Genomic DNA, 9,950 nt, shown 5'->3' on the forward strand with positions numbered 1-9,950 from the left:
AACTTATTTTAATAGTGGCTTTGCTATTGTTCAGATATATCCATTTACTGAAACCACTAACAAGTAATCAAAAACAAACAAATTAACAGGGGTTTGAGACAGGAATTATCTAATCTAAAATTAGCACATGTTCACAGATTACACAACACATATCCCAAGTACTACTATAGGTTTCAAGTAATAGTCAAAACAATAGTAAAAATTCTTCAGACCCTACCAGTCAAATCATAAATGGGACCTTAACTGTAAATCCTTATCTTTAGATCAAAGCGGGTAATTGGGTGCTGAAGATACATTATAGAACTAATATGTTATAGAACTCTGAAATGAGTCATTTATTCCACCACTTTTCCTGCACAGCTGCTGACCCATGTTTTGGTTCCTGGAAATAGCTGCTACCCTGTCATACTTCTTAAAAGCACATATATTGATAACTCGACTCATTCCTCCATTCCTCTGTGACTGTCACTGTGTTAAAATGTGGAGCCAGCTGACTCACTTGTGGTGGTAACTTGTAGAAATAATAAAGTAGATGAGTTTGCAAAGTATTTTGTTATTTCTAAAAATGCAAAAACCAAGTTACATTGAAATCATAAGGGGTGTTTCAGGGAGAGCTGTAGGATGTGGTTTCTTGTGTAATCCACAGAGATTAGCTCCAACACATATTTAAACTCTCCTCTAGGAACAACCTTAATGGTAAAGCAAGAAGATAAACAGATGTATACACACCCTGGCACAAAATTTTCACTTATGTTTGGCTTCCTAGTCTCCTCGTGTTACTTATTTATCTTAACTTCTCTCTGAAATCAGGGAACACAGAATCTCAATCAGTTGACATTTTTCTACTGAATTACCCAATAGTCTGATCACACCCCTAAGACTTTTTTCAATTAGTTCACTCATAATCCCAAATCTGCTTTGCCTCCTCAGCTCAGTACACTGTAATTTGATTTCAAAATGAGGACAGTTGTCAGTAATGCCACATTCATTAATCTATTTTACAATTCTATGTACTTAGAACTATGAAAATATGTTAATAACATCCATTCCAATAAGCCACCCTAAATTTATTATCATGAAACAAGACCTCAAGAAAGAGAATTAAAAATCATCCATGTATTTGCAATTTATTGCAATAAAGCCTTTATCAATAGACTTCCCTGTGCACATGGTGGTCAAATTGCTGGTGAAAGCCAGCCAGATCTATTACAAGCTTTCTCATGGCTTCTAGGTACCCCAAGTGAGCCTTTATTGATACTGGGAAGGAATAAAGCAGAGAAGGGATAAACAGTGATGTAAGAATTGGCTAGACAAAAGTAATGACCCTCATTACAAAGTGAGTATTTTAAAGCAAAAGAGCCTGTTGGGAATATTGTTTTATGAAATAGTGGTATTTTTTCTACTATCTTTTAAAAATTCAATTAGTTAACATATAGTGTACCATTAGTTTCAAATGTAGATTTCAGTTATTCATCCATAGCATATAATAGCTAAAGCTCAGTACTTACTGTTATAGCTTCTTGAAAGCAGAATTTTAACCCACGGAGCCACCCAGGCGCCCTTGAAAGCAGAATTTTAGATCATATTTTCTGATTACTTCCATGAAGTACAACACTTTTCTGCTAGGAACCTTCAACATATACTGTTTGTTAGAGGAATTTCTTTAATAATAAATAAATAAGAATTTATTTAAATTTATAAATATATAAAATGAATAGGAATTTATTTAAATTGATTTAAATATTGCACGCTGTTTCATTGTTCATAAATAAGGTGATGATAGTATAGCCATTAGTTGGTAGCACTGATATATCACTTTCTTTTTACTTCTCAGTTCATTCTCTGTACACAAAATAGATACATATTTTAAAAGAATCTGAATCTGTGGCAAACTTTTAAAAAACCCTAAACAATAAAGTTTATCATTTTAAGTAATCTCAATTATCTTCCTCAATTGTGATAGTATATCCTTCTATCTAGGCCAGATATTGTATGAGGGATTTGAAGAGACATTTCCAAATTTCATTTTTCTCATCTGCAAAATGCTGATCATGATCCTACAATAAAATACACTTACAATTTTTTTATGAGAATTTATTTATTTATTTATTTATTTATTTTAAGATTTAAATTATTTATCAGAGGGAGTGGGCGAGAGCGCAAGCACAGGCAGACAGAATGGCAGGCAGAGGCAGAGGGAGAAGCAGGCTCCCGGCCGAGCAAGGAGCCCGATGCGGGACTCAATCCCAGGACGCTGGGATCATGACCTGAGCCAAAGGCAGCTGCTTAACCAACTGAGCCACCCAGGCATCCATTTTGATGAAAATTTAATCTGTATAAACAACATATTTGCTGTAATGCGTGGTTCATGGAAAACATCTTATTTAATTATAAGCAACAACAGTATTAGAAATTAAGTAAATGTGTCTATAATATTTCAAGTTTTAACACATGATTCCAGTGCTTTGCCTTATTTTCTCAAATCCCTTTACCATTTTCACTGACAGAGTCAAATGTACTTTTTCTACTAGTAGCCAGCTCTTTGTCTTTTGTCAGATAGATGCCATTGTGAATTATTTATAATAGAGATATTAGCAATAATAATAATAACAAATAGCAATGAAAATGTTAAAAAAAAAAGTATTCTTAACTAATTAGGGTTCTTAGACATCAATTAGAGGAACCACCTCTGGCAAGCAAATTAATCTGCAAAACATTCCCAGAATTAACAAGTCAATCAGATACAGGGTTGTCCACAGAGTGAAAGGTGATCAAAAGGACTAGGTTTGGAAAATAGGTAAGGACAGTGAAAACAATGATCAAATTTTTGGGCAAAATTAATTCTTAGGTGTCCTTTCAATGGAGTCCTGGGCATTATGTAGCAGAAACTCTGGAGATTATCTCAATCCTTTGGAGTCACACCGTTTATTAGCTTGCTATTGACAAAGTTATTTACAAACTGTAGAGCAACAGGTTATAATATAGAAAACTGATGGTAATGCACAAGATTCTTGTTAACAATAATGCAAGTTAATGATTTTTCATTAGAAAACATAAATTCTATAACCCAAATTATGGGCCCAGAGCACTTCTGCTACACAACTCTACTTATATCCCAAAGTACCATGTGAACTAGTTTTAATATCTGCTTCTCTTATTAATTTTTGAATAAAAATTCTTGACACAAGTATTTTATAATTGTGTGATAATCATGCATTTAATTTCTTGGAGAAAAAAACACACTTTAGCATAACTATGTTCATTCACAGAACCAGCCTTGATAACACACTTCTATATGTTAGAAATGATATAATAAATGTAGAATATTGGGCACTTGTTTGGTATTCTTTGCCAGGTTTTGCACTATCTAAAATGAGATCAGTGAACTTGGACTGGAGTTAGTAGACATGGAAGAAAATAAAATATTACAGAGAAGAATACTCTGTGGTCCACAACCTAAACGGGCTGGGATTCCCATCATTTGGATCCCTGTAGCTTTACAAAAGTCAATTAAATTTTTGTATCTCCGATTAAAGTTGATTCCCCAGTACTTTTTCAAACATCTCTTGTAAAGTATTGTTTCCCAGAAAAAAGGGATTTTGCACATGTACCTGCCTTTGTCTCTGGTCATGATCTCAGTCAGGATCCTGGGATCAAGCCCCATATTGGGCTTCCTGCTCATTAGGGAGTATACTTCTCAGTCTCTCTCTGCAGCTACCTCCCCCTGCCCCACTCATGCTCTCTCTCTCTCTCAAATAAATAAATACAATCTTTAACTTTTTAATTAAAAATAAGATAAATAAAATAAAATAAAAAGTCTGGTCTTACTGCCCCATTTAGCTCCCTTTTTTTGAGTTGTATTTAAAGCAGCATGAGAGAACATGAGGCTCTCAAACTTTAAAAAAAAGGAAAAAATTGAGTTTTGTTAGGATTTAAGATCTTGTCTGCTAGACAAAAACGTTGGCTTTGTTAACATGTGAAAATTAACAAAAGAGAATAAGGTAGAATTCTAATAATTTTTGTAGAAATTAAAAATTTCCTCCAACCCAATTACATACAGACCCATTAAGTAAATTCATTCCAATGTCCCAAACCAACCTTTTCTAATAGTAATGCATCTGTGTAAACAGGGTCAACCCAAGGAATGTATAAAGATTATTATTTTTTTCCTGTATCTTCCACAGTCACATCTGGGTATATTGGTAGCAATATCCATCTTATAAGACATGATATCATAAGGAAGGGTATTCTGTCCATTTGGAATGACTGAAAATCATTGTAATTTTATCTTGGTGCAGTAACTTGAGATGGCACAGTGTGGGTTATGAATATATATATTTTTTTTACTGGGAAGAAGAGATTATAGAGATATTGGTTATCCAAGAGAGACTGACAGGTGTTGATAGTTGCCAGGTCAATATCCATCTACTTTTTCCTTTAATATCAGAAAGCACTGAGGGACTGACAACAGGAAACTTAAAACAACATCAAATATTTTATTGTCTCTTTTCTAGTTACATTGTAACCATATGACAAAGTATCAGTCTTACAAGATATCATTCTCTTTTACCTCTATCTTTCTGCCAGAAATGTGGGCTTAATAGTGAGAACTCCAACAGCAATTTTTGCAACCATGAATAAAAAGCCATGAAAACCTTTAAGATAGTTCACTGGACTTTCTTAAGACTCTGAACCAACACCCGAAAACACTCTCTGTAGTCCTCTTGTTAAATGAAAAACTATGGTTAAACCACTTTTGACAGTCTACTACATAAAGCAAAATGTAAATCTTAATTGAAATATGTTCTCTCAGCTGTGCTTAAGCAACTGAGTCCTGAGCTTTTCAGGTTTTCAGTCTGAAAGAGTACACCTCTGGTGCTCTGAAAGGGAAGAGAAAGGACGCCCTGTTCTCCATATAAATTAAAGAAGAGAAATCTGTGCATTTAAGTGGGCCATATAAAATTTATCAAGCAATTATCTCCTAACTCCTTCCTATCCAAATTACCTGATATGCTCTCCCTACTCCTTTATTCCACGTTACTGCCTTTTCCAGGATTCTGTATCACATCACAACATGTCTTCTGTTATTTCCTTCTTGCAAGCTAGATTTGTTTTCTCCATCTGAAAAAATCAACAATCATTGTGTATTTCAATTCCCATTTTCCTCAAATGCATTGATTCTTCTTATCTATTACTCGTTTCTCATACTCTGTGTCTTTGTCTTTATGGGGTTTGTACTTTGCTTTTCCCCATCCTTTACTGCCATTATATAATCAAATCTAATAGCTTCTTAGAGAAAGTTAAAAATTCCTGCATAGCCACAAGTGAACACAAAGTCACTGATTTTTAGCAAACCTATAAGATAGTCAGACATCCATTCAATTTCTTTTTTTTTAAGATTTTTTTTATTTATTTGACACAGAGAGATGACAAGCAGGCAAAGAGGCAGGCAGAGAGAGAGGAGGAAGCAGGCTCCCTGCTGAGCAGAGAGCCCAATTTGGGGCTCGATCCCAGGACCCTGGGATCATGACCTGAGTGGAAGACAGCGGCTTAACCCACTGAGGCACCCAGGCTTCCCTCCATTCAATTTCTTAACTGAGTCTCAAATGCATCCTGAGTTCTAACCTAAACCTAAGTTCTACTTCTTACACGTTGTTATATGACCAAACTCTTTCAGTTCAGTATTTTGTAACATTTAAATATTAATCAATTGATGCTTTTCTGTGAATTTCTATGAAAATAATTTGAATACAGTAGATTTATTGTTATATTTGTAGATTTATAATCAAATTTTCATCAGTTGAAGTTTTTGGAAATTTCAGATATAGTGATTAACCTAAAATGATACTGCCTCAAATACCTCTGATATCAAGGCCCAACACCTGATTATAGCCACACCTGTGGTGGATAGTTCCATGGGAAATCACAGTTATGTAACACGGATAGCATCTCATGTTCTCTCTCTCATTTTAGAATGTCTCCAACACAACCCAAAAGTGTAGGAGAATTAATGTCCTCCGAGGACAGCTCTCAGTGAAGTGGAAATAAGAACCATAGATAAAATTGTCAGTTTTCAGGTCTTCATGAGGACAACTTAAAGAAGTTTCTCAGGAACTTTCAGTAAAAGCAAGCCTTCATTTTCTATCCACAACAATTATATCAACAATGTACCTTTTTGACAAAGTTGCTTCTTCACTGTCTCACTTTCCCATTCTTTTCTACCTTGGATAATCCCCCAGATAAACTAACAGTACTCAAATCCTTTGTCCTACACTTTGCTCTCAGGATAAATGGAGCCAAAAGACTTAGATTAATATCAAGTTCTGAATGGGATCTTAGAGCTATTTCTGTCCAGATTTTCATAAACATGGGGACCTTTGAATTATCAGGCTATAAATAAGTTCCAAATGGAGGGGGCAAAAGCAAAAAGTAGAAATTTTTATGTTTGATTTTTTAATCATGATTAAAATATTAACATTAAAAAGTGTGGATATTTGTAAAACAATGTCATAATGTAAGAAATAAGTTGCATAGTCCTTTAGAGAATATTAAACCAAGTGTTCAGGTGCCATCTAATTTCTTGTTTAATCCAGAACTTTGGTGTGCATTATGTTGAGGAATAGGATTTTGAAGTCCGGACAGACTAACAGAAAACTGATCCAAATGTGTGTGTTTATATTTCTGCTTTTGTTGTAAAAATCAAAGTGTGATTGCTGGTTTAAAATGGTAAAACTAATAATGTTCATGGACTCTATTATAAATTTTCTAATTGTATGGGAAGAATCCAAGAAAAATATAATTAGTTGATTTGCAAATCCTCAAAGAGCTACAGATTCAGGTAGTGGTATGTTCTGATTCAACAGCATCATAATGCTGCATTTTATGTCCTCAGTGGCAGCTACTGTAGTTTTTTTGACCATCACCTGCTTCCCTCCCCCACCCCCGCCCCCATCTCATTCCCATTTAGGGATAATCAGCCATACCTAAATGACAGTGGCCAGGCAGGAAGGGTGGCTACTGGGTTTAATTATTTATATCCAGGGGGAAGAGCCGCCTCGCCCCATACATTCTGCTTCAGCTCTTGCCCTGCCAGGGGAGTATTCATCCTTCAAACCATCAGTTATTTGCTGGTGAGGGATGAATTAGGCGGCGGGGTCACACACAGTTTACTAGTCATGCATATTTCTTTCAGAATACCTAAGTACCATTCCCTTGGAGATGAGAAGAAATGATGGGAGGGATGTTAAAAGGGACTCCCAGAAATATTTCTGGACCAGTCATGATCACTAGCCTTTATGATACTCTTGGAGTCATTTTACTGGTTCTTGAAATGAGTGCACTTGCCCTAGGATGGCTTGGCCCCTCCCAGTAATCAGAAGCTCCCAGGATGGGTCAAAGATTACTTTATTTGCTGTAATTCTGCAAGTTGAATGTATCTCTCAGCCATTTCCTGAGAATGATATTATGGGGCAAGCACAGGGGGACGACTATGGGACAGAAACATATCAGGTGAGAGGGATCCTATGCTTTTGTATGAAGGAGAATCCCATTCTCCTTGGTGATGGGAGTTTCCCTTCTGCTCTGACTTCTGCCCAGCTGGGATAAGTGTGGAGCCTCCTCCTTTGGGCGACTGGTCTCTTTCTTTCTAAATCCTCTTTTTTTGGGGCCAAAAAGCAAGAGTACCCTTCTTTTCATCTTTCAGCTTTTTCATCCTGGCCAATGACACTCAAACACCCTCACCCCCAATTTGGGCTGCTAGACTATGGCAAGAGGCCACATACTGGATATATTACCTCAGGCCCAGTGTTTGGACTTCACTGAACCTTAATTGTAACATCTGAGAAGGGTTGGGGGGGCAGATGTTGTGAGGATTCATTAAGACAATGTTAAATTTTTATCACGGAGTCAAGGAAGATCTCTTGTTAGGAATGTGTTCCATCTTACCAGGATAGAGGGCAAAATAGCATTTTACTTATTTTTTTTAAATAAAGTATTTCTTTTTAAAAAATTATTTATTTGACAGAGAGACAAAGCAGGAATACAAGCAGGGGGAGTGGGAGAGGGAGAAGCAGGCTTCCTGCTGAGCAGGGAGCCCAATGTGGGCCTCAATCCCAAGACCCTAAAATCATGACCTGAGTGGAAGGAAGACGCTTAAGGACTGAGCCACCCAGGTTCCCCGCAAAACAGCATTTTTTTAAAGATTTTATTTATTAATTTGACAGACAGAGATCACAAGTAGGCAGAGAAGCAGGCAGAGAGAGAGGGAGAAGCAGGCTCCCCGCTGAGCAGAGAGCCCGATGCGGGTCTCGATCCCAGGACCCTGGCATCATGACCTGAGCTGAAGGCAGAGGCTTTAACCCACCGAGCCACCCAGGCGCCCAGCAAAACAGCCTTTTAAACAATATTTTTATTTTTATTTTATACATATATATGTAAACATAGAATGGAATGTATACATATAAATATAATTTGTAAAAAGTTTTGATATATATTTATGTTTATATTAGGATGCAACACTGCCCTCCTGAGCAGCGCAAGAGGGTGGGTTTTTACACAGAATCACCAAACAGCTTGACCCAACTGAAGGGCCAGCCTTGCGCTGCTGCTTAAGAGAAAGCCTTGAGTTGGGAAAGGTTTGACAAATACTGAGAAAAACCAGTCAATTAATATGTTAAAAACACTACCCAACCACAGTATGAACCATTTAGACATATGGCTTTAATTTTGACTTTAGTCTCCAAGCCTAGGGGTCCCTGGGGATAGGGAGCAGAGGGAGAGACAGGACCAGCTTCTCTGTGGGCCAGGTTTCTGGGGTTGCTCCCAGCCCTGCCCCCAGAGGGAACACCCCCACCCAGGGCTTTGCTCCCAGAAGGGCCCCTCCCCCAGAAAGCCCCTTCCCAAAGGGCCCTGCCCTTTGGGCCACACCCTCAGAGGTCCCATTATCCACCCCCAACCCCCCCACACGCCCCCACCCCCGCCAAGCACCGCCCTCAGAAGGGTTCTAAGGTGAAGTCAGTGTGCTTCTCTCTCACTGTCTAGGAATTACTCAGTTTTATTTTTGACTTTGTGTTTTTTGAGCGAAGTGGGTGGTGTAAGGACCTATTTTATATTTTTATATTTTAGCCATAGGCTTCAATTGAGGTTACACAATAACCTTGTTGTTTAACCCTTAAGCTGTCCCTGCTCCCCTTCTCCCAGGGGACTTACTTAAAAACAAGTCCCGGAAATCAACCTCAGGTAACAAAGCCCAAATACAAGGGTGGGTCAGGTCAGGTAAAGACATCTGATCAGTGGAGAGTTGCATACTGTCTCCCTAACTACCAAGGAGTATGGGTCCCGCCCTTTGTGAGTCTTTTGGGCGCCAATCCTAACCAAGGTGATAGGCTAGGTCAAATGTCTACTAAAAGGTAAGTTGTAATTCAATTGGTCACCTAGCATCACTGTGCAGCTCTCTCTGTGTGTTACAATTTCATTGGCCACCTGTGCATGGCCAGGCCCAACCGCATGGCCTTTGCCCTTAAAAGCTAGTCCGTAAAGGAGAGAGGGGTCGACTTCTCTGTAAGAGAAGCGGCCCTGGCTGGTCAGTTTGATTCTTGATGCTTGGTGCAAAATAAAGCTTTGTTTGACCTTCGATTTGTCTCGCTCTTTTAATCATGGACCCATTATTGGGGCATAACAGGTGGGACAGTGGAGCACGTACATAGCAGAGGGGACAGCTCACTGTGGGTATCCACCATTCCTTGCCACCTCATTTGCATGTACTGCTCGCCCTGCCCGGTGAGCACAGCATGGAAATGGACACCTCGTGAGTGGTGGTCAACGAGACTCGCTGACCACGTGACGTCTATGACCGAGTCAACCGGAGCTCGCCTTCCCTACAGACCAGAGCTTGCTCTGAGCACCGGCAGGAGGCGGTGGCCTCTTGTGAGCATCCCAGAACCCTGTCTTGT

Source organism: Mustela lutreola, chromosome X (assembly GCF_030435805.1).
Source record: "Mustela lutreola isolate mMusLut2 chromosome X, mMusLut2.pri, whole genome shotgun sequence".
Classification (NCBI taxonomy): Eukaryota; Metazoa; Chordata; class Mammalia; order Carnivora; family Mustelidae; genus Mustela; species Mustela lutreola.